This window comes from Carettochelys insculpta, chromosome 2 (genome assembly GCF_033958435.1).
Source record: "Carettochelys insculpta isolate YL-2023 chromosome 2, ASM3395843v1, whole genome shotgun sequence".
Taxonomy (NCBI): domain Eukaryota; kingdom Metazoa; phylum Chordata; order Testudines; family Carettochelyidae; genus Carettochelys; species Carettochelys insculpta.
In genome coordinates this window covers 230596452-230623227 of record NC_134138.1, presented here as the reverse complement: position 1 = coordinate 230623227, position 26776 = coordinate 230596452, and the positions used below count along the sequence as shown (strand labels likewise).

The 26776-nt window shown below is 53.5% G+C and overlaps 10 non-coding genes across 10 annotated transcripts; all 10 read left to right on the top strand.

Annotated features, from left to right (window-relative positions):
- Positions 1–523: 523 nt before the first annotated feature.
- TRNAL-AAG (transfer RNA leucine (anticodon AAG)) lies at positions 524–606 on the top strand. Its single transcript has one exon. It is a non-coding gene; the product is annotated as a tRNA-Leu (tRNA).
- Positions 607–747: 141 nt separating this feature from the next.
- TRNAL-CAG (transfer RNA leucine (anticodon CAG)) lies at positions 748–830 on the top strand. The gene has a single exon. It is a non-coding gene; the product is annotated as a tRNA-Leu (tRNA).
- Positions 831–4041: 3211 nt separating this feature from the next.
- Positions 4042–4124, top strand: TRNAL-AAG (transfer RNA leucine (anticodon AAG)). The gene has a single exon. It is a non-coding gene; the product is annotated as a tRNA-Leu (tRNA).
- A 141-nt stretch (positions 4125–4265) lies between these two features.
- Positions 4266–4348, top strand: TRNAL-CAG (transfer RNA leucine (anticodon CAG)). Its single transcript has one exon. It is a non-coding gene; the product is annotated as a tRNA-Leu (tRNA).
- A 3211-nt stretch (positions 4349–7559) lies between these two features.
- On the top strand, positions 7560–7642 carry TRNAL-AAG (transfer RNA leucine (anticodon AAG)). The gene has a single exon. It is a non-coding gene; the product is annotated as a tRNA-Leu (tRNA).
- A 141-nt stretch (positions 7643–7783) lies between these two features.
- Positions 7784–7866, top strand: TRNAL-CAG (transfer RNA leucine (anticodon CAG)). Its single transcript has one exon. It is a non-coding gene; the product is annotated as a tRNA-Leu (tRNA).
- Positions 7867–11077: 3211 nt separating this feature from the next.
- Positions 11078–11160, top strand: TRNAL-AAG (transfer RNA leucine (anticodon AAG)). The gene has a single exon. It is a non-coding gene; the product is annotated as a tRNA-Leu (tRNA).
- Positions 11161–11301: 141 nt separating this feature from the next.
- TRNAL-CAG (transfer RNA leucine (anticodon CAG)) lies at positions 11302–11384 on the top strand. Its single transcript has one exon. It is a non-coding gene; the product is annotated as a tRNA-Leu (tRNA).
- A 3211-nt stretch (positions 11385–14595) lies between these two features.
- On the top strand, positions 14596–14678 carry TRNAL-AAG (transfer RNA leucine (anticodon AAG)). Its single transcript has one exon. It is a non-coding gene; the product is annotated as a tRNA-Leu (tRNA).
- A 141-nt stretch (positions 14679–14819) lies between these two features.
- TRNAL-CAG (transfer RNA leucine (anticodon CAG)) lies at positions 14820–14902 on the top strand. The gene has a single exon. It is a non-coding gene; the product is annotated as a tRNA-Leu (tRNA).
- The last annotated feature ends 11874 nt before the right edge of the window (positions 14903–26776 follow it).

Sequence of the window (26776 nt, the reverse complement as noted above, 5' to 3'; positions counted from 1 at the left end):
TTCAGCAGGGGGCTCTCCTGCTCAAAGTCCCCCGTTTGCATGCGCTCGAGTGTCCGTTTGGGCTGTGTTCTTTGCTGCCTGCTCTTGCGTGGCTCTCCCCGTGCTGTTTTCTACCAGCGTGGCCATTTTCAGAAAGAGAAGGGGAAGAGGCCAGCAGGACGCTGGCGTGAGGCGCGCCGCTGCCTTTTGAATTCCACTGACGGCCACCCAGGAGAAAAACGTGCCAGCTGGGTGGGACTGAATGAGTGGTCCAGAGCGCTGCCTTGTGGGGAGGTGTGGCTTCCAAATGCCACTCCTGAAAGTGGGCTGTCAGGCTCTTATTGCTCGGGGGAAGGGAGGCGCCCTGCTCTTTTGCGTCAGTTGTTTTCAGGGGTTTCCTGTTGATCTGCTGGCGGGAGTTTTTCCGCCCCCGCCTGCGGCCCCCGGGGACTGGTTGGGAAAGCAGGCCACCTGCTGGCAGGGGCTATGTCCCCCTGCCACCGCCAGCGGCGGGCAGAAAAGAAGGGGAGGGGCCCGTGTGGCCGTCAGGGTGGCCGAGCGGTCTAAGGCGCTGCGTTAAGGTCGCAGTCTCCCCTGGAGGCGTGGGTTCGAATCCCACCCCTGGCAGGCGGCTGACTTTTTCAAGGGCCACCGTCTCCTCTTGGCAGCCAGGGGTGGAGCTTTTGTTGGCACAGCGGCCCTGACCCGCAGTGGGCCGGAGTGCTGCCTGTCTGCCCAGAGGTAGCTGAGGGAGGAGGCCAGGCGGCCGTCAGGGTGGCCGAGCGGTCCAAGGCGCTGCGTTCAGGTCGCAGTCTCTCCTGGAGGCGTGGGTTCGAATCCCATCCCTGACAGGCTTGGGCGCTCCCAGTGTGGCCGGCGTTCCTTTGGAGGTGCAGCCTCTTCTCTTCCCGCCCCAAAGGGCGGCCTGCCCTGCTGTGCCCAATTGGCCAGCGGGGAAGGGCACAGCAAGGAGAAAATCCACAAGCGACTCTTTGCTCCAGGCTGTGGGATTTTCCACCCCACTGGGTGCAGCACGTGCTTTGGGGGGACAGGGCACGTTGGGAGGACCCCCGCCTCTGTCAAGCGAAACAGTCCCTTGGCTGACGTCTTACGGAGGTGATGGCAAGATGCTTTGGGCCACAAGCCCGCAGCAGGAGAGGCCGACGAGGCCGCCCTTCGGCTCGGTGCGTGCCGAGGCCTTGTCCCTTGGGTTGCGGCCCAATTGCCGGGAGCTTCTTCGAAACATCCACAACTGGCCCCAGGACGAGCAACTGACGGGAGCCTTCAAGTGTCTGCAAATGGCACGGGTGCCCTCTGCCTACCGAGACGTGCGCTGGAGCCTCTTTCCTGGGAAATGCCCGGGCGGCACACGCCCCGCAGCAGGGGATGCCGGGCCGTGTCAGCCCGTGGAACCGTTTGAAAAGAGGGACCGCTTTCTGGAGGATCGGCACTTTACTCGGCAGCCCTCGGGGCTTCTGACTACACCCTGGCGAGCGCCACAGTCGGTCAGAGAAGATTCTTTCCAGCTAACCTGCGGCCTCACGGGAAACCCATCGCTGGATCCATGCCGTAGAGCCGCTGTCGAGAGCGTCTTCAGCACCGACGGCACTTCTCCCTCCCAGGAGCCCAGCGGCCTCGTGCTGCCGCTAAACGGCTGGCCACGGGGGACAAGGAAACGGTTTGTTCCTCGCTGAGTCTGGTAGCAGGAGGGGCCTGGATTCCATCCGGATGGCCTTTCTGTCTTTCCTGGTGGGAAGGGGATTTTCTGGGGGGAGCGGAGAGAAGTTGGACGCCATCTTTCGGGCTCCCACAGGGGCATTGTTGGAATTTCCACGAACTGCTTGTCTTTCATCGCCGCTGCTAGTTCCACCCTCTGCTTTTGTGTCCTTCTCCTGCTGCGCTTTTCCCCTCTCTGCTTTCCTGTATTGCTTTCTACCATGGGGGTTTCTACCGGCTGTGAGACTTTGAAAATCGGAGCAACAAGCTTTGGGACCAGGATGGGCCTAGCTTTGGTGCGGCTTGTCTTTCTCTCCCGGTGGAGAGAGGCTTTTCGGGGATGCCTGGGAGCAGTTGGGCTGCGTGTTTAGGGCCCAGACGCGTAGATTGCTTGAGCTGCCATTTCTTCTTGCCTTCCCCTTCGCAGTAGCATTGCTGGCTGTGAGGCTGAGTCCTTTTGGGCCATGCTAGTTCTGCCTCTTCTCATCTCTTGCCCTGTTCTGGGCTCTTTTCAACTAGTGCTCTTTGAAAGTTTAAAAGGAGCACGTTAGGGGCGGAGCGCTGCCTGCTGCCAGAAGCGACTAGCTGCCGGCGGCCTCCCTTGACAGAGCCATGTCCTCCTCCCTGCCTGCCCCGGATCGCTCGGAAAGCTCTTGGTGCAGGCTGCAGCCGGGGGACTAAGCTGCCATCCGAAAAGTCTTGGGAGTACCTCCTCTCTTAGGCTGGGTCAGCAGCCCTTCCAGGCTGAGTTTGTGTCGCAGATGCACTCCTGAAGCGATGAGCTGGGCTCGAGACTAGAGAGTGCAGGCAAAACGGAGGAGCCTCAGGGTCCCCTCATCCTACAAGCATGGAACACTGCAACTGGAAGGGACCTCCAGAGGTCATCGGGTCCAGTTCCTTGCCCTCTTGGCAGGACCAACCAGCATCTAGACCACCCTTGTCAGGTGTCTAAGGCCTGAAATCCTAGTTATCTTTGGGAAATGAGGCACTTGAGTCCAACTTTGGGGTATTTTTTTCGTTTCTGAGCCCGTTGGGACTTAAAGGCCAATCCTGCAAACCTTGCAAAGCCAAAACAAGGCCTAATTTTAGACAGTCTCTTCAAACAAGTGACAACAAATTGCGTGGTTCCGAATGCGTCCTATGCGTGCAAATTGCACGTGGTAGCCTTCCTCATGTGAAGGGAAATCCATTGTTTCTTCCTGTCTGGGAGCACGCTCCAAACGGAGAAGCACACGAGTGGGTCACCTGGGCGTGGTCGTTCTTCCTTTCGACGGTGGAGGAGGGAGCCATTCGGCTTGTGGCAGTCTCCCAGGCTGTTGCTTCCGATGTGGATTGGAGTCTGAGGAGGCCCTTTGCCTGCTAAGCGCAGCTTCAGCTGACGACGAGGTCGCCACGCCTCTTCAAGTGGTCTCCCGGAACCAACTTCAACTCCAAGCAGAGGGCCGCCCCTGACAACTTCCCAGCCACAAATGATACAGATCTATAGCAGCAGCAGCAGCAGCAGCAGCAACGAGAGATTCCGTGAATGACCAGCTTTCGTGAGACCCCTCGTCTGGCCCACTTGGCACAACATTAGCTAGAAGCTTTGGACCGTGGTTCCAGCAATGGTTCTGCTCGTCATTTTCGAATCCAAGAACATCACAGAGGGCTGATCCCCAGGCTGATTCCAAGGAGGCTGAGGAAAGCAACAATGGCTCCAAGAGGTCCCAGGCTCAGAATCCCAACGGTCACGGTCAGTGAAATCACCTGAAAGAGAAGACAAATGCAGAGCAACAGTCAAGCCAAGTCACTCACCCCAAAGGAACTTACTCACGCCTGGTTCGTTCAGCAGGGGGCTCTCCTGCTCAAAGTCCCCCGTTTGCATGCGCTCGAGTGTCCGTTTGGGCTGCGTTCTTTGCTGCCTGCTCTTGCGTGGCTCTCCCCGTGCTGTTTTCTACCAGCGTGGCCATTTTCAGAAAGAGAAGGGGAAGAGGCCAGCAGGACGCTGGCGTGAGGCGCGCCGCTGCCTTTTGAATTCCACTGACGGCCACCCAGGAGAAAAACGTGCCAGCTGGGTGCGGCTGAATGAGTGGTCCAGAGCGCTGCCTTGTGGGGAGGTGTGGCTTCCAAATGCCACTCCTGAAAGTGGGCTGTCAGGCTTTTGTTGCTCGGGGGAAGGGAGGCGCCCTGCTCTTTTGCGTCAGTTGTTTTCAGGGGTTTCCTGTTGATCTGCTGGCGGGAGTTTTTCCGCCCCCGCCTCCGGCCCCCGGGGCCTGGTTGGGAAAGCAGGCCACCTGCTGGCAGGGGCCATGTCCCCCTGCCACCGCCAGCGGCGGGCAGAAAAGAAGGGGAGGGGCCCGTGTGGCCGTCAGGGTGGCCGAGCGGTCTAAGGCGCTGCGTTAAGGTCGCAGTCTCCCCTGGAGGCGTGGGTTCGAATCCCACCCCTGGCAGGCGGCTGACTTTTTCAAGGGCCACCGTCTCCTCTTGGCAGCCAGGGGTGGAGCTTTTGTTGGCACAGCGGCCCTGACCCGCAGTGGGCCGGAGTGCTGCCTGTCTGCCCAGAGGTAGCTGAGGGAGGAGGCCAGGCGGCCGTCAGGGTGGCCGAGCGGTCCAAGGCGCTGCGTTCAGGTCGCAGTCTCTCCTGGAGGCGTGGGTTCGAATCCCACCCCTGACAGGCTTGGGCGCTCCCAGTGTGGCCGGCGTTCCTTTGGAGGTGCAGCCTCTTCTCTTCCCGCCCCAAAGGGCGGCCTGCCCTGCTGTGCCCAATTGGCCAGCGGGGAAGGGCACAGCAAGGAGAAAATCCACAAGCGACTCTTTGCTCCAGGCTGTGGGATTTTCCACCCCACTGGGTGCAGCACGTGCTTTGGGGGGACAGGGCACGTTGGGAGGACCCCCGCCTCTGTCAAGCGAAACAGTCCCTTGGCTGACGTCTTACGGAGGTGATGGCAAGATGCTTTGGGCCACAAGCCCGCAGCAGGAGAGGCCGACGAGGCCGCCCTTCGGCTCGGTGCGTGCCGAGGCCTTGTCCCTTGGGTTGCGGCCCAATTGCCGGGAGCTTCTTCGAAACATCCACAACTGGCCCCAGGACGAGCAACTGACGGGAGCCTTCAAGTGTCTGCAAATGGCACGGGTGCCCTCTGCCTACCGAGACGTGCGCTGGAGCCTCTTTCCTGGGAAATGCCCGGGCGGCACACGCCCCGCAGCAGGGGATGCCGGGCCGTGTCAGCCCGTGGAACCGTTTGAAAAGAGGGACCGCTTTCTGGAGGATCGGCACTTTACTCGGCAGCCCTCGGGGCTTCTGACTACACCCTGGCGAGCGCCACAGTCGGTCAGAGAAGATTCTTTCCAGCTAACCTGCGGCCTCACGGGAAACCCATCGCTGGATCCATGCCGTAGAGCCGCTGTCGAGAGCGTCTTCAGCACCGACGGCACTTCTCCCTCCCAGGAGCCCAGCGGCCTCGTGCTGCCGCTAAACGGCTGGCCACGGGGGACAAGGAAACGGTTTGTTCCTCGCTGAGTCTGGTAGCAGGAGGGGCCTGGATTCCATCCGGATGGCCTTTCTGTCTTTCCTGGTGGGAAGGGGATTTTCTGGGGGGAGCGGAGAGAAGTTGGACGCCATCTTTCGGGCTCCCACAGGGGCATTGTTGGAATTTCCACGAACTGCTTGTCTTTCATCGCCGCTGCTAGTTCCACCCTCTGCTTTTGTGTCCTTCTCCTGCTGCGCTTTTCCCCTCTCTGCTTTCCTGTATTGCTTTCTACCATGGGGGTTTCTACCGGCTGTGAGACTTTGAAAATCGGAGCAACAAGCTTTGGGACCAGGATGGGCCTAGCTTTGGTGCGGCTTGTCTTTCTCTCCCGGTGGAGAGAGGCTTTTCGGGGATGCCTGGGAGAAGTTGGGCTGCGTGTTTAGGGCCCAGACGTGTAGATTGCTTGAGCTGCCATTTCTTCTTGCCTTCCCCTTTGCAGTAGCATTGCTGGCTGTGAGGCTGAGTCCTTTTGGGCCATGCTAGTTCTGCCTCTTCTCATCTCTTGCCCTGTTCTGGGCTCTTTTCAACTAGTGCTCTTTGAAAGTTTAAAAGGAGCACGTTAGGGGCGGAGCGCTGCCTGCTGCCAGAAGCGACTAGCTGCCGGCGGCCTCCCTGGACAGAGCCATGTCCTCCTCCCTGCCCGCCCCGGATCGCTCGGAAAGCTCTTGGTGCAGGCTGCAGCCGGGGGACTAAGCTGCCATCCGAAAAGTCTTGGGAGTACCTCCTCTCTTAGGCTGGGTCAGCAGCCCTTCCAGGCTGAGTTTGTGTCGCAGATGCACTCCTGAAGCGATGAGCTGGGCTCGAGACTAGAGAGTGCAGGCAAAACGGAGGAGCCTCAGGGTCCCCTCATCCTACAAGCATGGAACACTGCAACTGGAAGGGACCTCCAGAGGTCATCGGGTCCAGTTCCTTGCCCTCTTGGCAGGACCAACCAGCATCTAGACCACCCTTGTCAGGTGTCTAAGGCCTGAAATCCTAGTTATCTTTGGGAAATGAGGCACTTGAGTCCAACTTTGGGGTATTTTTTTCGTTTCTGAGCCCGTTGGGACTTAAAGGCCAATCCTGCAAACCTTGCAAAGCCAAAACAAGGCCTAATTTTAGACAGTCTCTTCAAACAAGTGACAACAAATTGCGTGGTTCCGAATGCGTCCTATGCGTGCAAATTGCACGTGGTAGCCTTCCTCATGTGAAGGGAAATCCATTGTTTCCTCCTGTCTGGGAGCACGCTCCAAACGGAGAAGCACACGAGTGGGTCACCTGGGCGTGGTCGTTCTTCCTTTCGACGGTGGAGGAGGGAGCCATTCGGCTTGTGGCAGTCTCCCAGGCTGTTGCTTCCGATGTGGATTGGAGTCTGAGGAGGCCCTTTGCCTGCTAAGCACAGCTTCAGCTGACGACGAGGTCGCCACGCCTCTTCAAGTGGTCTCCCGGAACCAACTTCAACTCCAAGCACAGGGCCGCCCCTGACAACTTCCCAGCCACAAATGATACAGATCTATAGCAGCAGCAGCAGCAGCAGGAGCAACGAGAGATTCCGTGAATGACCAGCTTTCGTGAGACCCCTCGTCTGGCCCACTTGGCACAACATTAGCTAGAAGCTTTGGACCGTGGTTCCAGCAATGGTTCTGCTCGTCATTTTCGAATCCAAGAACATCACAGAGGGCTGATCCCCAGGCTGATTCCAAGGAGGCTGAGGAAAGCAACAATGGCTCCAAGAGGTCCCAGGCTCAGAATCCCAACGGTCACGGTCAGTGAAATCACCTGAAAGAGAAGACAAATGCAGAGCAACAGTCAAGCCAAGTCACCCACCCCAAAGGAACTTACTCACGCCTGGTTCGTTCAGCAGGGGGCTCTCCTGCTCAAAGTCCCCCGTTTGCATGCGCTCGAGTGTCCGTTTGGGCTGCGTTCTTTGCTGCCTGCTCTTGCGTGGCTCTCCCCGTGCTGTTTTCTACCAGCGTGGCCATTTTCAGAAAGAGAAGGGGAAGAGGCCAGCAGGACGCTGGCGTGAGGCGCGCCGCTGCCTTTTGAATTCCACTGACGGCCACCCAGGAGAAAAACGTGCCAGCTGGGTGCGGCTGAATGAGTGGTCCAGAGCGCTGCCTTGTGGGGAGGTGTGGCTTCCAAATGCCACTCCTGAAAGTGGGCTGTCAGGCTTTTGTTGCTCGGGGGAAGGGAGGCGCCCTGCTCTTTTGCGTCAGTTGTTTTCAGGGGTTTCCTGTTGATCTGCTGGCGGGAGTTTTTCCGCCCCCGCCTCCGGCCCCCGGGGCCTGGTTGGGAAAGCAGGCCACCTGCTGGCAGGGGCCATGTCCCCCTGCCACCGCCAGCGGCGGGCAGAAAAGAAGGGGAGGGGCCCGTGTGGCCGTCAGGGTGGCCGAGCGGTCTAAGGCGCTGCGTTAAGGTCGCAGTCTCCCCTGGAGGCGTGGGTTCGAATCCCACCCCTGGCAGGCGGCTGACTTTTTCAAGGGCCACCGTCTCCTCTTGGCAGCCAGGGGTGGAGCTTTTGTTGGCACAGCGGCCCTGACCCGCAGTGGGCCGGAGTGCTGCCTGTCTGCCCAGAGGTAGCTGAGGGAGGAGGCCAGGCGGCCGTCAGGGTGGCCGAGCGGTCCAAGGCACTGCGTTCAGGTCGCAGTCTCTCCTGGAGGCGTGGGTTCGAATCCCACCCCTGACAGGCTTGGGCGCTCCCAGTGTGGCCGGCGTTCCTTTGGAGGTGCAGCCTCTTCTCTTCCCGCCCCAAAGGGCGGCCTGCCCTGCTGTGCCCAATTGGCCAGCGGGGAAGGGCACAGCAAGGAGAAAATCCACAAGCAACTCTTTGCTCCAGGCTGTGGGATTTTCCACCCCACTGGGTGCAGCACGTGCTTTGGGGGGACAGGGCACGTTGGGAGGACCCCCGCCTCTGTCAAGCGAAACAGTCCCTTGGCTGACGTCTTACGGAGGTGATGGCAAGATGCTTTGGGCCACAAGCCCGCAGCAGGAGAGGCCGACGAGGCCGCCCTTCGGCTCGGTGCGTGCCGAGGCCTTGTCCCTTGGGTTGCGGCCCAATTGCCGGGAGCTTCTTCGAAACATCCACAACTGGCCCCAGGACGAGCAACTGACGGGAGCCTTCAAGTGTCTGCAAATGGCACGGGTGCCCTCTGCCTACCGAGACGTGCGCTGGAGCCTCTTTCCTGGGAAATGCCCGGGCGGCACACGCCCCGCAGCAGGGGATGCCGGGCCGTGTCAGCCCGTGGAACCGTTTGAAAAGAGGGACCGCTTTCTGGAGGATCGGCACTTTACTCGGCAGCCCTCGGGGCTTCTGACTACACCCTGGCGAGCGCCACAGTCGGTCAGAGAAGATTCTTTCCAGCTAACCTGCGGCCTCACGGGAAACCCATCGCTGGATCCATGCCGTAGAGCCGCTGTCGAGAGCGTCTTCAGCACCGACGGCACTTCTCCCTCCCAGGAGCCCAGCGGCCTCGTGCTGCCGCTAAACGGCTGGCCACGGGGGACAAGGAAACGGTTTGTTCCTCGCTGAGTCTGGTAGCAGGAGGGGCCTGGATTCCATCCGGATGGCCTTTCTGTCTTTCCTGGTGGGAAGGGGATTTTCTGGGGGGAGCGGAGAGAAGTTGGACGCCATCTTTCGGGCTCCCACAGGGGCATTGTTGGAATTTCCACGAACTGCTTGTCTTTCATCGCCGCTGCTAGTTCCACCCTCTGCTTTTGTGTCCTTCTCCTGCTGCGCTTTTCCCCTCTCTGCTTTCCTGTATTGCTTTCTACCATGGGGGTTTCTACCGGCTGTGAGACTTTGAAAATCGGAGCAACAAGCTTTGGGACCAGGATGGGCCTAGCTTTGGTGCGGCTTGTCTTTCTCTCCCGGTGGAGAGAGGCTTTTCGGGGATGCCTGGGAGCAGTTGGGCTGCGTGTTTAGGGCCCAGACGTGTAGATTGCTTGAGCTGCCATTTCTTCTTGCCTTCCCCTTCGCAGTAGCATTGCTGGCTGTGAGGCTGAGTCCTTTTGGGCCATGCTAGTTCTGCCTCTTCTCATCTCTTGCCCTGTTCTGGGCTCTTTTCAACTAGTGCTCTTTGAAAGTTTAAAAGGAGCACGTTAGGGGCGGAGCGCTGCCTGCTGCCAGAAGCGACTAGCTGCCGGCGGCCTCCCTGGACAGAGCCATGTCCTCCTCCCTGCCCGCCCCGGATCGCTCGGAAAGCTCTTGGTGCAGGCTGCAGCCGGGGGACTAAGCTGCCATCTGAAAAGTCTTGGGAGTACATTCTCTCTTAGGCTGGGTCAGCAGCCCTTCCAGGCTGAGTTTGTGTCGCAGATGCACTCCTGAAGCGATGAGCTGGGCTCGAGACTAGAGAGTGCAGGCAAAACGGAGGAGCCTCAGGGTCCACTCATCCTACAAGCATGGAACACTGCAACTGGAAGGGACCTCCAGAGGTCATCGGGTCCAGTTCCTTGCCCTCTTGGCAGGACCAACCAGCATCTAGACCACCCTTGTCAGGTGTCTAAGGCCTGAAATCCTAGTTATCTTTGGGAAATGAGGCACTTGAGTCCAACTTTGGGGTATTTTTTTCGTTTCTGAGCCCGTTGGGACTTAAAGGCCAATCCTGCAAACCTTGCAAAGCCAAAACAAGGCCTAATTTTAGACAGTCTCTTCAAACAAGTGACAACAAATTGCGTGGTTCCGAATGCGTCCTATGCGTGCAAATTGCACGTGGTAGCCTTCCTCATGTGAAGGGAAATCCATTGTTTCTTCCTGTCTGGGAGCACGCTCCAAACGGAGAAGCACACGAGTGGGTCACCTGGGCGTGGTCGTTCTTCCTTTCGACGGTGGAGGAGGGAGCCATTCGGCTTGTGGCAGTCTCCCAGGCTGTTGCTTCCGATGTGGATTGGAGTCTGAGGAGGCCCTTTGCCTGCTAAGCGCAGCTTCAGCTGACGACGAGGTCGCCACGCCTCTTCAAGTGGTCTCCCGGAACCAACTTCAACTCCAAGCAGAGGGCCGCCCCTGACAACTTCCCAGCCACAAATGATACAGATCTATAGCAGCAGCAGCAGCAGCAGCAGCAACGAGAGATTCCGTGAATGACCAGCTTTCGTGAGACCCCTCGTCTGGCCCACTTGGCACAACATTAGCTAGAAGCTTTGGACCGTGGTTCCAGCAATGGTTCTGCTCGTCATTTTCGAATCCAAGAACATCACAGAGGGCTGATCCCCAGACTGATTCCAAGGAGGCTGAGGAAAGCAACAATGGCTCCAAGAGGTCCCAGGCTCAGAATCCCAACGGTCACGGTCAGTGAAATCACCTGAAAGAGAAGACAAATGCAGAGCAACAGTCAAGCCAAGTCACTCACCCCAAAGGAACTTACTCACGCCTGGTTCGTTCAGCAGGGGGCTCTCCTGCTCAAAGTCCCCCGTTTGCATGCGCTCGAGTGTCCGTTTGGGCTGTGTTCTTTGCTGCCTGCTCTTGCGTGGCTCTCCCCGTGCTGTTTTCTACCAGCGTGGCCATTTTCAGAAAGAGAAGGGGAAGAGGCCAGCAGGACGCTGGCGTGAGGCGCGCCGCTGCCTTTTGAATTCCACTGACGGCCACCCAGGAGAAAAACGTGCCAGCTGGGTGGGACTGAATGAGTGGTCCAGAGCGCTGCCTTGTGGGGAGGTGTGGCTTCCAAATGCCACTCCTGAAAGTGGGCTGTCAGGCTCTTATTGCTCGGGGGAAGGGAGGCGCCCTGCTCTTTTGCGTCAGTTGTTTTCAGGGGTTTCCTGTTGATCTGCTGGCGGGAGTTTTTCCGCCCCCGCCTGCGGCCCCCGGGGACTGGTTGGGAAAGCAGGCCACCTGCTGGCAGGGGCTATGTCCCCCTGCCACCGCCAGCGGCGGGCAGAAAAGAAGGGGAGGGGCCCGTGTGGCCGTCAGGGTGGCCGAGCGGTCTAAGGCGCTGCGTTAAGGTCGCAGTCTCCCCTGGAGGCGTGGGTTCGAATCCCACCCCTGGCAGGCGGCTGACTTTTTCAAGGGCCACCGTCTCCTCTTGGCAGCCAGGGGTGGAGCTTTTGTTGGCACAGCGGCCCTGACCCGCAGTGGGCCGGAGTGCTGCCTGTCTGCCCAGAGGTAGCTGAGGGAGGAGGCCAGGCGGCCGTCAGGGTGGCCGAGCGGTCCAAGGCGCTGCGTTCAGGTCGCAGTCTCTCCTGGAGGCGTGGGTTCGAATCCCATCCCTGACAGGCTTGGGCGCTCCCAGTGTGGCCGGCGTTCCTTTGGAGGTGCAGCCTCTTCTCTTCCCGCCCCAAAGGGCGGCCTGCCCTGCTGTGCCCAATTGGCCAGCGGGGAAGGGCACAGCAAGGAGAAAATCCACAAGCGACTCTTTGCTCCAGGCTGTGGGATTTTCCACCCCACTGGGTGCAGCACGTGCTTTGGGGGGACAGGGCACGTTGGGAGGACCCCCGCCTCTGTCAAGCGAAACAGTCCCTTGGCTGACGTCTTACGGAGGTGATGGCAAGATGCTTTGGGCCACAAGCCCGCAGCAGGAGAGGCCGACGAGGCCGCCCTTCGGCTCGGTGCGTGCCGAGGCCTTGTCCCTTGGGTTGCGGCCCAATTGCCGGGAGCTTCTTCGAAACATCCACAACTGGCCCCAGGACGAGCAACTGACGGGAGCCTTCAAGTGTCTGCAAATGGCACGGGTGCCCTCTGCCTACCGAGACGTGCGCTGGAGCCTCTTTCCTGGGAAATGCCCGGGCGGCACACGCCCCGCAGCAGGGGATGCCGGGCCGTGTCAGCCCGTGGAACCGTTTGAAAAGAGGGACCGCTTTCTGGAGGATCGGCACTTTACTCGGCAGCCCTCGGGGCTTCTGACTACACCCTGGCGAGCGCCACAGTCGGTCAGAGAAGATTCTTTCCAGCTAACCTGCGGCCTCACGGGAAACCCATCGCTGGATCCATGCCGTAGAGCCGCTGTCGAGAGCGTCTTCAGCACCGACGGCACTTCTCCCTCCCAGGAGCCCAGCGGCCTCGTGCTGCCGCTAAACGGCTGGCCACGGGGGACAAGGAAACGGTTTGTTCCTCGCTGAGTCTGGTAGCAGGAGGGGCCTGGATTCCATCCGGATGGCCTTTCTGTCTTTCCTGGTGGGAAGGGGATTTTCTGGGGGGAGCGGAGAGAAGTTGGACGCCATCTTTCGGGCTCCCACAGGGGCATTGTTGGAATTTCCACGAACTGCTTGTCTTTCATCGCCGCTGCTAGTTCCACCCTCTGCTTTTGTGTCCTTCTCCTGCTGCGCTTTTCCCCTCTCTGCTTTCCTGTATTGCTTTCTACCATGGGGGTTTCTACCGGCTGTGAGACTTTGAAAATCGGAGCAACAAGCTTTGGGACCAGGATGGGCCTAGCTTTGGTGCGGCTTGTCTTTCTCTCCCGGTGGAGAGAGGCTTTTCGGGGATGCCTGGGAGCAGTTGGGCTGCGTGTTTAGGGCCCAGACGCGTAGATTGCTTGAGCTGCCATTTCTTCTTGCCTTCCCCTTCGCAGTAGCATTGCTGGCTGTGAGGCTGAGTCCTTTTGGGCCATGCTAGTTCTGCCTCTTCTCATCTCTTGCCCTGTTCTGGGCTCTTTTCAACTAGTGCTCTTTGAAAGTTTAAAAGGAGCACGTTAGGGGCGGAGCGCTGCCTGCTGCCAGAAGCGACTAGCTGCCGGCGGCCTCCCTTGACAGAGCCATGTCCTCCTCCCTGCCTGCCCCGGATCGCTCGGAAAGCTCTTGGTGCAGGCTGCAGCCGGGGGACTAAGCTGCCATCCGAAAAGTCTTGGGAGTACCTCCTCTCTTAGGCTGGGTCAGCAGCCCTTCCAGGCTGAGTTTGTGTCGCAGATGCACTCCTGAAGCGATGAGCTGGGCTCGAGACTAGAGAGTGCAGGCAAAACGGAGGAGCCTCAGGGTCCCCTCATCCTACAAGCATGGAACACTGCAACTGGAAGGGACCTCCAGAGGTCATCGGGTCCAGTTCCTTGCCCTCTTGGCAGGACCAACCAGCATCTAGACCACCCTTGTCAGGTGTCTAAGGCCTGAAATCCTAGTTATCTTTGGGAAATGAGGCACTTGAGTCCAACTTTGGGGTATTTTTTTCGTTTCTGAGCCCGTTGGGACTTAAAGGCCAATCCTGCAAACCTTGCAAAGCCAAAACAAGGCCTAATTTTAGACAGTCTCTTCAAACAAGTGACAACAAATTGCGTGGTTCCGAATGCGTCCTATGCGTGCAAATTGCACGTGGTAGCCTTCCTCATGTGAAGGGAAATCCATTGTTTCTTCCTGTCTGGGAGCACGCTCCAAACGGAGAAGCACACGAGTGGGTCACCTGGGCGTGGTCGTTCTTCCTTTCGACGGTGGAGGAGGGAGCCATTCGGCTTGTGGCAGTCTCCCAGGCTGTTGCTTCCGATGTGGATTGGAGTCTGAGGAGGCCCTTTGCCTGCTAAGCGCAGCTTCAGCTGACGACGAGGTCGCCACGCCTCTTCAAGTGGTCTCCCGGAACCAACTTCAACTCCAAGCAGAGGGCCGCCCCTGACAACTTCCCAGCCACAAATGATACAGATCTATAGCAGCAGCAGCAGCAGCAGCAGCAACGAGAGATTCCGTGAATGACCAGCTTTCGTGAGACCCCTCGTCTGGCCCACTTGGCACAACATTAGCTAGAAGCTTTGGACCGTGGTTCCAGCAATGGTTCTGCTCGTCATTTTCGAATCCAAGAACATCACAGAGGGCTGATCCCCAGGCTGATTCCAAGGAGGCTGAGGAAAGCAACAATGGCTCCAAGAGGTCCCAGGCTCAGAATCCCAACGGTCACGGTCAGTGAAATCACCTGAAAGAGAAGACAAATGCAGAGCAACAGTCAAGCCAAGTCACTCACCCCAAAGGAACTTACTCACGCCTGGTTCGTTCAGCAGGGGGCTCTCCTGCTCAAAGTCCCCCGTTTGCATGCGCTCGAGTGTCCGTTTGGGCTGCGTTCTTTGCTGCCTGCTCTTGCGTGGCTCTCCCCGTGCTGTTTTCTACCAGCGTGGCCATTTTCAGAAAGAGAAGGGGAAGAGGCCAGCAGGACGCTGGCGTGAGGCGCGCCGCTGCCTTTTGAATTCCACTGACGGCCACCCAGGAGAAAAACGTGCCAGCTGGGTGCGGCTGAATGAGTGGTCCAGAGCGCTGCCTTGTGGGGAGGTGTGGCTTCCAAATGCCACTCCTGAAAGTGGGCTGTCAGGCTTTTGTTGCTCGGGGGAAGGGAGGCGCCCTGCTCTTTTGCGTCAGTTGTTTTCAGGGGTTTCCTGTTGATCTGCTGGCGGGAGTTTTTCCGCCCCCGCCTCCGGCCCCCGGGGCCTGGTTGGGAAAGCAGGCCACCTGCTGGCAGGGGCCATGTCCCCCTGCCACCGCCAGCGGCGGGCAGAAAAGAAGGGGAGGGGCCCGTGTGGCCGTCAGGGTGGCCGAGCGGTCTAAGGCGCTGCGTTAAGGTCGCAGTCTCCCCTGGAGGCGTGGGTTCGAATCCCACCCCTGGCAGGCGGCTGACTTTTTCAAGGGCCACCGTCTCCTCTTGGCAGCCAGGGGTGGAGCTTTTGTTGGCACAGCGGCCCTGACCCGCAGTGGGCCGGAGTGCTGCCTGTCTGCCCAGAGGTAGCTGAGGGAGGAGGCCAGGCGGCCGTCAGGGTGGCCGAGCGGTCCAAGGCGCTGCGTTCAGGTCGCAGTCTCTCCTGGAGGCGTGGGTTCGAATCCCACCCCTGACAGGCTTGGGCGCTCCCAGTGTGGCCGGCGTTCCTTTGGAGGTGCAGCCTCTTCTCTTCCTGCCCCAAAGGGCGGCCTGCCCTGCTGTGCCCAATTGGCCAGCGGGGAAGGGCACAGCAAGGAGAAAATCCACAAGCGACTCTTTGCTCCAGGCTGTGGGATTTTCCACCCCACTGGGTGCAGCGTGTGCTTTGGGGGGACAGGGCACGTTGGGAGGACCCCCGCCTCTGTCAAGCGAAACGGTCCCTTGGCTGACGTCTTACGGAGGTGATGGCAAGATGCTTTGGGCCACAACCCCGCAGCAGGAGAGGCCGACGAGGCCGCCCTTCGGCTCGGTGCGTGCCGAGGCCTTGTCCCTTGGGTTGCGGCCCAATTGCCGGGAGCTTCTTCGAAACATCCACAACTGGCCCCAGGACGAGCAACTGACGGGAGCCTTCAAGTGTCTGCAAATGGCACGGGTGCCCTCTGCGTACCGAGATGTGCGCTGGAGCCTCTTTCCTGGGAAATGCCCGGGCGGCACACGCCCCGCAGCAGGGGATGCCGGGCCGTGTCAGCCCGTGGAACCGTTTGAAAAGAGGGACCGCTTTCTGGAGGATCGGCACTTTACTCGGCAGCCCTCGGGGCTTCTGACTACACCCTGGCGAGCGCCACAGTCGGTCAGAGAAGATTCTTTCCAGCTAACCTGCGGCCTCACGGGAAACCCATCGCTGGATCCATGCCGTAGAGCCGCTGTCGAGAGCGTCTTCAGCACCGACGGCACTTCTCCCTCCCAGGAGCCCAGCGGCCTCGTGCTGCCGTTAAACGGCTGGCCACGGGGGACGAGGAAACGGTTTGTTCCTCGCTGAGTCTGGTAGCAGGAGGGGCCTGGATTCCATCCGGATGGCCTTTCTGTCTTTCCTGGTGGGAAGGGGATTTTCTGGGGGGAGCGGAGAGAAGTTGGACGCCATCTTTCGGGCTCCCACAGAGGCATTGTTGGAATTTCCACGAACTGCTTGTCTTTCATCGCCGCTGCTAGTTCCACCCTCTGCTTTTGTGTCCTTCTCCTGCTGCGCTTTTCCCCTCTCTGCTTTCCTGTATTGCTTTCTACCATGGGGGTTTCTACCGGCTGTGAGACTTTGAAAATCGGAGCAACAAGCTTTGGGACCAGGATGGGCCTAGCTTTGGTGCGGCTTGTCTTTCTCTCCCGGCGGAGAGAGGCTTTTCGGGGATGCCTGGGAGAAGTTGGGCTGCGTGTTTAGGGCCCAGACGTGTAGATTGCTTGAGCTGCCATTTCTTCTTGCCTTCCCCTTCGCAGTAGCATTGCTGGCTGTGAGGCTGAGTCCTTTTGGGCCATGCTAGTTCTGCCTCTTCTCATCTCTTGCCCTGTTCTGGGCTCTTTTCAACTAGTGCTCTTTGAAAGTTTAAAAGGAGCACGTTAGGGGCGGAGCGCTGCCTGCTGCCAGAAGCGACTAGCTGCCGGCGGCCTCCCTGGACAGAGCCATGTCCTCCTCCCTGCCCGCCCTCACACTCGCCCTGGATCACTCAGAAAGCTCTTGATGGAGGCTGTATCAGAGGAAAGAGCCTGGTATATGATACGTGGTGAAACCTGCAGTCCCGCATTTTCTCCTCTCTAGCCATGGGTCCCCAGCCATTGAGTGGGGAGACCTGCAGCCCCGTGGCTGGAGGAGAGCTAGCTGTCGGGTCTCTCTCCAGGGGCCAGGGATACCCCCATCCCCATGGCTGGCTCAGCTCCAGCTATGGGGTCCCTGGCTCGTTGTTGGGATAACTTGCAGTCCCACGCTTGGATCCTGTCCAAGCATGGGGTCCCTGGCACGGAGGCGGGGAGACTCACAGCCCAGCGGTTGGAGCTTTGTCCTTCCCTTCCCTGAGGCGTGCAGCTGTTTGACAGCCCTGTGGCTGGGAGGAGAGAAGAAGAAGGCTCTTCGCCTCGTTCCCTCCCCTCCACTGGCATGAATGTGAGACTGACCATCCATGAGCAGATCAGTTTCCCGGTCTCGCAAGCCATTGGAGACTGGAACCAGCCTGCACCTGGTTCCCAGCTCCCGCCACTCTTGGAGCCAGGAAACTGAGCAGCCCCTGGGTAACACAAGGGTTTGCTGTATTAACCCCCCTTGCCTGACACCCCGCAGACCTCACACTTGGACAGGTTTTAACACCCAGCCTTAAACCCACCCAGTAGCCCCAAGCCTCCTCAATCCTTAGACCCCCGCAACAGCCTCAAACTGCCCCCAGCCTTAGACCCCCCAACAGTTGAAACTGCTCCCAGCCTTAGAGCTCCTTAACAGCCCAAACCTCCCCTAGCCTTACACATCCCCAGCAGCCCCAAACCACTCCCAGTCTTAGACTCTCCCTGCAGCCCCAAACTTCCCCCAGTCTTTGACCGTTCCCTACACCTGTAAACAGTTCCAGCCTTAGACACTCCTCCCGTAGCCTCTTCGCTGTTGCTGCTAGGCTGAGTGGCTCCCCCAGCCCTCTTGCTCCCAGAAGGTAACAGTCCTTGAAACCAATTAACTAAGGTTTCAGCACCTAGGCATAAGGTAATTGCTATTTCTAGTGATAGAGATAGCTGCCATCTCCAGCAGTTTTCTTTATTGATAGATATCTGCCTGACCAGCAGTGTTAAGAAACTGTAAATGGCTTCTTTAAGAGTTACATGAAGCTGGGAACTGCCAGCTGATGAACTTTAACAAATCTAATGGTGACCCATGTTTAGGTCTCAACCCATAGGCTGGGAATCCCTGCTCTACATACACACACTCCATTCTATTTCTGGTGCCAAACTATTCAAATACATCAGAAAAGTACCTAAACTCAACTGGTTTATGTCAAGTTACAGGCACTTGGAATGAATTGAATACTTTTACATGTGTTTTAATGGGAATTTAGTGTTGCGCTTATGAGTTTTCACCTACAAGCAGAAATTTGGGAACCAATTGTGCTTGTATCATGAGGGATGAGTGTATGACCACTTCTGTCATTACCTTTACTAATACTCTTCACATATTATTTTAATCTGTTTGGTCCCCCAATGAAGAAGTCAAAATGCTATATTTTTCCCCCACAGAAAGCACAGAGCCATCAAAATCAGCCTGGAAGCCAATGCATCCTTCTCATTGTCCTTTGGGAATTATAAGTATGATTCCTCTTAAAAGGTTCCTAAACACTGGAAAAAGGGTGAGCTAAATGCATATGTGTGCCAAGAATGTGTCAGCTTAATCAAGCCAATACAATAATTCATTCCAAATGGCAAGAGCCTCACACTCTGCATTTACACCCAAAGCACTTGATGAAGTGTGGCACTTTCTCACCGACACATTGACTTTCAGGAGGGCTGTCTTTGCATTACCAGCAAAATGGGGTGTGCTGGCCAGTTTTTCATCTCTTTTTCCTCCTCTTCCCCTCCTCTCGCTTCCCAAGTGTCGTGTAATAACATCAACACCGGCATTATCGTCCCCGTTGGTCAGAGTGGAAGTATGATCACGTTTTATGTGGACTGAACGCAAACACATGAAACCTTAAATTGTTATTATTTGCCCCTTGGCAGTACTGTAATGGTTCCATTTTGACCAGTAACTCCCCCGAGAATTTGAATTGATGCTCATGAATATGTGTACAACCATGAGGGAAGCACTCTGATTGGTCAAGAGCCAAGCCTTTCTGGAACTTTCCATCAGAGTGCAGACCTGAGAGAAGACTTAGCAATAGGCAAATGTTCTCATGAATTATTCATGAGAACCCTCTATAAACGAACAGCCCAGACAGGATTCTGGGTCCACTGTTCTACTAGGTGGGCTGAAGAAAGCAGAGCTGAAATCACTGTAGACTTGGAGGGAAGCAGCTGGCGAACCCCACTAGGGTAGTAGCTAACGCAGTCCTGGGGCTTTGCCCCAAGTCCTGAAGACTTCGGTGGCAGAGATCGGCAGCCGAAGACACAGCTGGTGCAAGATTGTCACTTTATCCCAATTTACAGAAGAATTCCCAGAGGCGCAAAACTGTCGCCCAGCTATGCACCCGCTGCAGCAGTGGCAACTCCTGCGGCGGTCCCTGCAGCAACACCTGTGGTGGCACCTGAGCACAGCAAGGTGGTGCTTCTGTAGGAAAGTGAGCTAGGGGTCAAACTGGCCTGTTCGAAGGTACTGCGCTCCCAGTATCATAATCCTCAGGGCCCACCTCGAGGGCTGCAGCAGTGCATCATTGACAACCACAACTCACTGGACTTGACTTGACTTGACTTGATAATATCCTTTTGCCAAAAAGGCTATCAAAAAACCCTGGACTCCAAGAGTCGTTATTCATTTAAGAACTTTTTAAAAGAGTTTACCTTTTGCCTTTAGTTTGTGCATTAGTAAAATTGTCAGTTTCTTAACTTTGTTGTTAGACTCATAGAAAAGGTAAGTATATTATTATTACTGTGTTATTTGTTTTATAGTGAGTAGTAACATTGTTAATATATTTGTTAGTTATTAGTAGTTAGGTATTTAGGTAGTTATTAGTTATTGCCAATTTGCTAAAGTATTGGTATGAAAATAAAGTACTTACCAGGGTGAAGGCGTAGCCTCCCCTTTCCCCAATTCCTCTATTCTGGTCTGATAGAGGGGTAGCGGCCTCTATCAGCCTCTCATAAAACTATAAAAAATTATTATTATTAGGGATTGGAGTAGTGACCCAATCTTTGGTAAGGGTAAAAGGAGTAGTGCCCTCTTCCTCCTTTTACTAAACAAATTTATATATGTATATATATATATATATATATATATAGTACTTTCCTTTAAAATTGTTCCGGAACCGAACCTGCCCAAGACCACATCTATGCCCAGTATTCTAACAATGATTATCATCTTCTTGATTCAAGGAAGCACTTGTTAAACATTAACTTACACATAAGTGTAGGGCTTATTGTACTGTGTCTTGTTTTTAATAAACCGGCACAAGTCTGCACAAACCTTTCCTGCCTAACCTCATTGTTGTACACGTTTCCGATCCTGCTGGGGTACCGTGTGAATCTGTGCAACCCGGAGGTGTGGCCTGGTGAGTTGTGGGGGACGGTCCCGGAGCCTGAAGGTGTAGCAGGGCTTTTCCTGCTACCCGCCTGGGTTCGTCCCAGGACACCAAGCAGATGGCTGAAGAGTGATCTATGTATCACAGAGTTAATGGCAGCATGGCTGAGAAAAATAAACATGGAACAAGGTGGTTAGGGACACCAGAGCTCTGATTTTGCCTATGTCACTGATTCACTGTGGTGTGGCAAACTGCCAACTCTTTGGCTCAAATGTCCACATAAAAACCATACGGGATTTAGGCTCTCACATCCCATTGGAAAACAATAACAAAGGTTAGGATTTCGCTAATTTCCCAAACTGTAAACTGGGGACATACGTTTCTTGCTGAACAGGGTAATCATGAGGATTATTTTAGTGATTTGTCAAGCTGTTTTAATATGGACACAGGTAACGTGATATTACGTAAGTACTACGTAGTAATCAATGCTTACCTCTTACACAGTACTGATATTGAGTTAGAACATGCTTGGTTGGTACTAGTCCACACTGTGAGTAGCATATAGCTACCCTGCAACAGGCACACACCAGAAAACATAATTCCTCCCAGAGCTCCTCAGCGCATAGGAGAGAGTGTGTGCACCTCTGCACTTTGATGGGGTGCTGCCCAGGTCCCCTCTCCACCAATCCTGTTGTGTGGAGTACAAGTGAGGGAGTGTAGCCAGACAGCCAGCCCCCTCTCAGACCAGCATTGCTGGGAAAACAAGGGAGCCAAGACAAGAGGGCACTTAACGTAAATTCCAGCACAGCCTTTGAGGCTGTGAGAAAGCACAGGTGCTGCTACAATGTGGCTCTGGGAACATATACAACGATTAGGCTCACAGCAGACAGAGGAGCTGTGACAGACATGGCTCTTAGCCCCTACTAATAACTTGATGCACGCACACTAACATCCCAGGAGAGAAATATTTACCCTAATAAAAAGGAATGTCCAGTAGTCAAAACTTATTGTTTCTCTCCCTTGCAAGTGTAAATTAAGTTCACACTACTCTTGCGAGAGCTGGCGTCACCCAGACAGACCAGCCCCAATTTGGCATAAGAAAGGAGAAAGAGAATACAGGACTACAGAGGTATAAGTATGGGACCAACAGCACCATAATTTTTGAGTGCTTTTCACTATCTATCTGCTGGTCAGATAAGTGACAGCCTCCCAAGGCTTCTGCAGCAAAAGGGGTCCCTAAGCCTTGTCCCTTATTCGTCTTTCTGCGGAATTGAGTGACCGATCCTGGCTTGGCACCGCTGGAATCGAGAGATGCAAGGAGGGTAAGAAGCGCCCACACCTGATCTCCTATCTTTAGTGTACACATATTTTGAAATAGAGCTCTATACTTTGTTTTTTTTTTTTCTTTGGGATCGTGGCTTCAGTTTTGTAACTTGTTTGTGTGTGTAACATCTATACATTTAAATAAGTAGGCACTAGCAATTTTGTAACCACATGATTAGAATCTAGTTTAACAAATTTTGGTGACCGTTTATGCACAAGCCTGACTGTTGTTTCCCTGGGTTACTGTAAAGCAGCCAACACAATCAAAGAACCTCATGCGTTTTTGGCTATAAAGCCTGGCCATTAGGTGAGAGTACTAAGAGCCTAGCATTGAGTTGTGCTGCCTCCACGGGGCAAACTCTTAGGGTGCCTGTCAGTCAATCCTGACTGCCCGCCGCGAAGGGACAGTGAGTCCTAGCGGTTGAAGTCACGGATGGTGTGAAACGGGCATAGCTGACATCTCACCAAACATCCTTGGCCATCGGCTAACAGGGAGTGATAAGACAAGACTGTCTCCCCCTTCTCTTTGCCCCTCCTGTTTCCTCTTTTGCTCTATTTTGGTTTGCCTTATGATGAACTGAACAAGCATTGGTTTCCAGTGGATGGTTTATGCTTGGATGATTTTGCTTTCTAGACATCAGAAGTCTGGAATTGGCCACTGTCATTATTAAATAAGTTTTTAAACTCACTTGTGGTTCTCACTTTAAACAGGGAAAGACTTAATCTTGCTAAAATATCACAGGCTACATCTACATGACACCCTAAACTCAAAATAAGATATGCAATTTGCACTATGCAAATTGCATATCTTCTTTTGAGTTTATTTTGAACTAGGTTAATTTCAGCATTTGGTGCTATCTAGACAGTGCCAAATGTCAAAATAAAGTGCTATTTTGAAGCATCCCTTACTCCTCCTACAACAAGGAGTACCGGGATGCCAAAAAAGGATGCTCGTTATTTCAAAAAATATTTTGACATAAGGGGCGCATTTCAAAGATGTGGAATAGCTATTTTGGGATATCCCCAAATAGCTCTATTGTATAGACATAGCCGTAGCAGAGTCATAGTTCCCTTAGCAGGAACAGTTCCCTCACAAATTAAAAAGGCACTTTTCAGACACTATGGCTTTATTTAGTACTGAGCTGCTTGGGGGAGTTCTAATGGACTGCAAGGGGATTCTCAGAATGTTCTCCAAATACTCCAGGAAGTATTTTCATGCGACTTTTCAGTGTCAGTGTGTTGCTCCACAAGTACTGGAAAAGGGAGAATTGGACTGCTAGAAGTGCTGTTCCCTAAGATATGTTAATGGAAGTGGAACTGAGACTTTCTGCCTAGGTATTTATAAGAGACCAACCACTATGGAAAATGCCCAGAAGACTGCGGAATTAGTACGCACTGTAGGTAATGGGACAGTTCCTCAGAAGGTGTAAGTCACCAGAGTGCCATTGACTTCTGTGGAGCTACATCCATTTACATCAGCCAAGCAACTGGCTCAGTGTAAGGAAGTTCAGACCACCTGTTTCGTTTTTCCCCTTGTTCTTTTAATCACAGTACAGCAAAAGACTTTCGGTATTTAATATATCCTCCCACTATATAATATATATAGTGTGATCAGTGATCCTATAATGTGGTAGCTGAGAGGCCCTGTGTAAAGCGTTTGACTTATTACAGATATAATATAGGTCAAATTCTCATCTCAGTTGATCCAGTGTAAGTTGTGAATAACCGCCAGTTTGAAATTAGTATGGCTAGTACATTCAATGCTCATACAGCATGCAGAAATTAGGGGGTTTTCCCCTCCAAGTCAATATTTAAACTACACAGCTCGGCTGAAAGTAATAACCAAGCCACACAATTACTGGTTAATTCTCTTTGTTCTTTCCCAAGTGCCTGAAAGAAAAACAGAAATATAAATTTTCCTTTCACACAACATAAATTCATCAACAAGTAGCAGCTCTCAGGACTTTCCCCTCCACAGAGCAAGTGAAAATATTATTTTTCTACTATGGCTGCAACATTTCAATCTGACCTGAAGTTAAGGAACAACCTTCATACATCTAATCAGATATTGATTGATCACTATAATATGCTGTGTCAAACAATAGCTGCAAGGAGCATGAGGGCTGATGGAAATAAAACACATTGAGGCTAACCTGTTAGAGCAAATATGTGATAAATGAATATGCAGTATGTAAGATCCTTAGGCTGTGATAAATGCATAAAGGTAACCTTCTGATTAACTACTGAATATTTTCCTTAATAGTGCAGTATTGTAGATTTAAGAGATAAAAGGCAAATTATAAGTTTACTTCTGTATTGTATTCTCTTCTACTTTAAACACTCCCTGTTTGCATAGGTGCTAGAATTAATTAATGCTGCATACCCCTGGCTCGAAGTGGTTTCCATTATATATTAGGATTTACAATTTGGTTCAGCGGTCTTCAGTACCCCCACATTACAAACTTCTGCAATGCCCTTGCTGGCATGCTCATTACTGAGCCAGAGATCTGGAACAGCTGTTGTGTCAGGATAGTAACTTGTGAGCATCACTCTGATGAAGACAGAAGCAGTAGAATTACTTGACAGCAGCAGCAGATGCACTGGCCTTGTCATTAAAGCATCACACTGGAGGCTTATGATCGTTTCCTGACTCTGTTTCAGATTTTGTGCAACTTTTGGCAAAACTGCTAATATCTCTGTGCCTTCTTTACCCACCTATCAAATAGGAATAGTAATAATCACCCTTTCTTCCCACCCTTTGGCTATTGAAACAGATACTGTAAACATTAGGCATAGGGCTGTGTATATGGATGCACCTGGTGACACCAATCTAAGTTACTTCTAGGCACTACTGTAATAAAAACAAAGTTATGTAAGTCTGGAATGTAAGCTGGTTGAGAAAGGAAGGCAAGAAGAAAACTAATTAATACTGTGATGTGGGTCATGCAGGTGGTACGACTGGCTCATTGTAAAGATCCCTGCTGGCTTTAAGATCTATGAATATTGCACTAACGCACTTCAAGGAAACAGAAAGTAAATTACACTTCTGGCATATGTTGATTGCCAGTTTATTCTTTGGTAGGCTCTCAGATACTACAGTAACAGGCACCATTCTGTAATCCTAGGTAGCCCAGCCAGACGGAATGGAACACAACAGGAGTTTTATGGTGAAGGATTTGTGACCACAAAGCAGGGAAACATCATTGATCACAATGATTTATGTCTAAGCTAGAAACTCTACAGAAGCACAGAAGGTGTTCTGTTGCTGTAGTAAATCCACCTTGCCGAGAGGCAGTAGCTAGGTCAATAGGAGAATTACTCTGTCAAACTAGTGGTGTATACACAAGGGGTTAGGTCAGCTCAATTACACTGCACAAGACACAAAAGTTCTCACAGGACCGAGTGATGTAGTTAAGCTGACCTAAGTTGGTAGGGCAGCCCAGTCCTTGGATGCAGTGGCTGATGGAAAGGAAGTAATAATCCAAATCATAAAATATTTCTTCTTATCCATGGTCAGCTGGTTTAGATCTTCATGGTATTTTCCTAACTGTACAGAATGCATATCAGACTTAAAAGGTATACAGACACGTAGTAGTAGGCATCCTTCAGTCTGCATAGACTATGGATTGCGCCCTTTATAGTTTCAATTGAGGACTTCATTTACAGTGTCTACTGTGACTATGAAGACCCACATGAGAGTGACAGTCCTTGCTGCATCTCTTGCAGATGTGGTGGGTGTCTGGCAAGTCCTTAGTGTGCTTTCTGTGCTCTCGCTTCTCCTCTGCTAGCTGTCTGATCCTCACCTTGCCCTTCTGAAGGCCCTTGTGTAACCTCTGCCTCCATCTGCTGCGGTCATCTGCTAGTTCTTCCCAGTTGTCCAGCTCGATGTCTACCTCTACGAGGTGTCTCTTGCAGACATCTTTGTAGGGAGACTGGGGGCGTCTGGGAGGTCTTTTGCCAGAGGCTAGCTCACCATACAGGATGTCTTTTGGAATCCTTCCATCATTCATCCTGTAGATGTGGCCAAGCCAGTGGAGCTGACGCTGCCTGAGGAGGGTGTGCATGGTTGGGATTCCAGCTTGATCGAGGATGGCGGTGTTGGTCACTGTCCTTCCATGATATTCCAAGGATGCGCCAGAGGCAGTGCGAGTGGAAGACGTTCAGCCTCTTTTCCTGGTGGGCATACAGGGTCCAAGTCTCGCTGCCATAAAGGAGGGTGCTGAGGATGCAGGCTTTGTAGACTTGCACTTTGGTGTGAGTGTACAGCTTGTTGTTATTCCACACTCTCTTGCTGAGTCTGGACAGAGTTGTGGCCGCTTTTCCGATCCTCCTATTTAGCTCAGTGTCCAACGACAGGGTGTCAGTGATGGTGGACCTGAGGTAAACGAACTCGTGGACGACCTCTAACATATAGTTGTCAATGCTGATTGATGGGGATTCAGCAACATCCTGACTGAGTACGTTTGTCTTCTTTAGGCTGACACACACACAGAATATTAAGTAAACTCTGAACAAAATCACAAGGGCATTTTGTGGCTCACAGTAACAAAGGTATTTAGCATTACAGTACCACACACCATTCATTTCACTCTATTGGAAGGGCCTTCCCAACCTCTTTTAGGTTTTTATTTTTTCTTACAGAACAGTTTGCAACAAGACAGATGTAGCTGTTTTCATGTTAAGAAATTTCCGACTTTCCCCCATAGCTTTGACAATCTGCTTCTCGGATTGGATCTGAAAATTTCTCTTTGTGAACCACAGGCAGCATTTATGCTATCAATCTATGCTATCAATTCATGCTGCGAAGGACTGGGGGACAACAAATGCACTGTAGCAGATGCGAAATGCTCTTTCCGCTGGCCAAGCCAAAAGCCTTTGTGAGATCTCTGAAGGCCCAGGGAGGGCCTTGTTCTTGACTTTTTTTCTTAGGTGCTTTAATGTGAAGCTTTGTCTATAGGCATGGAAGCCATGAAATAACTCCATGTACGGAAGATCAGAATCTAACCCCAGGTATGCAATTTATTCAGTGTGGGTAGATCATTAAAGAGAAAATTAATGGAAGACACTCTCAATTCTGTGTACTTGTCTCTCTGACACCAAAAAATAATTGGGCTTTGAGATCAAATTGAACCTGGGGGAATAAAAAGAGATAACTTATTTTGTGTCTTCAATACCTTGGCCTATCTAAAAATCTCTCAAGCTGCGCCCACATGACCACTCACTTTTGGAAGGGGCATGCAGATGAGCAAGATCAGAAATATAAATGAGGTGCAGATTTAAATATGTCACATCTCTTGCGTATTCCGACATGATCTGGCTTCCAGGAGAGCCATTTCCAGAAGCCAAAGCAGCCATATGGATGGGGTTCCTTTGAAAAGAAACTCCCCTTTCCAAAGAACCCTTCTTCCTATTTTGTCTCAGGAAGAGGGTGCTTTCGAAAGGGGAGTTTCCTTTTGAAGGATCCCAGTCCACACAGCTGCTTCAGCTTCCGATAATGGCTCTTCCAGAAACCAGATAATGGGGGAATATGCAAATGAGGCACACAATATTTAAAT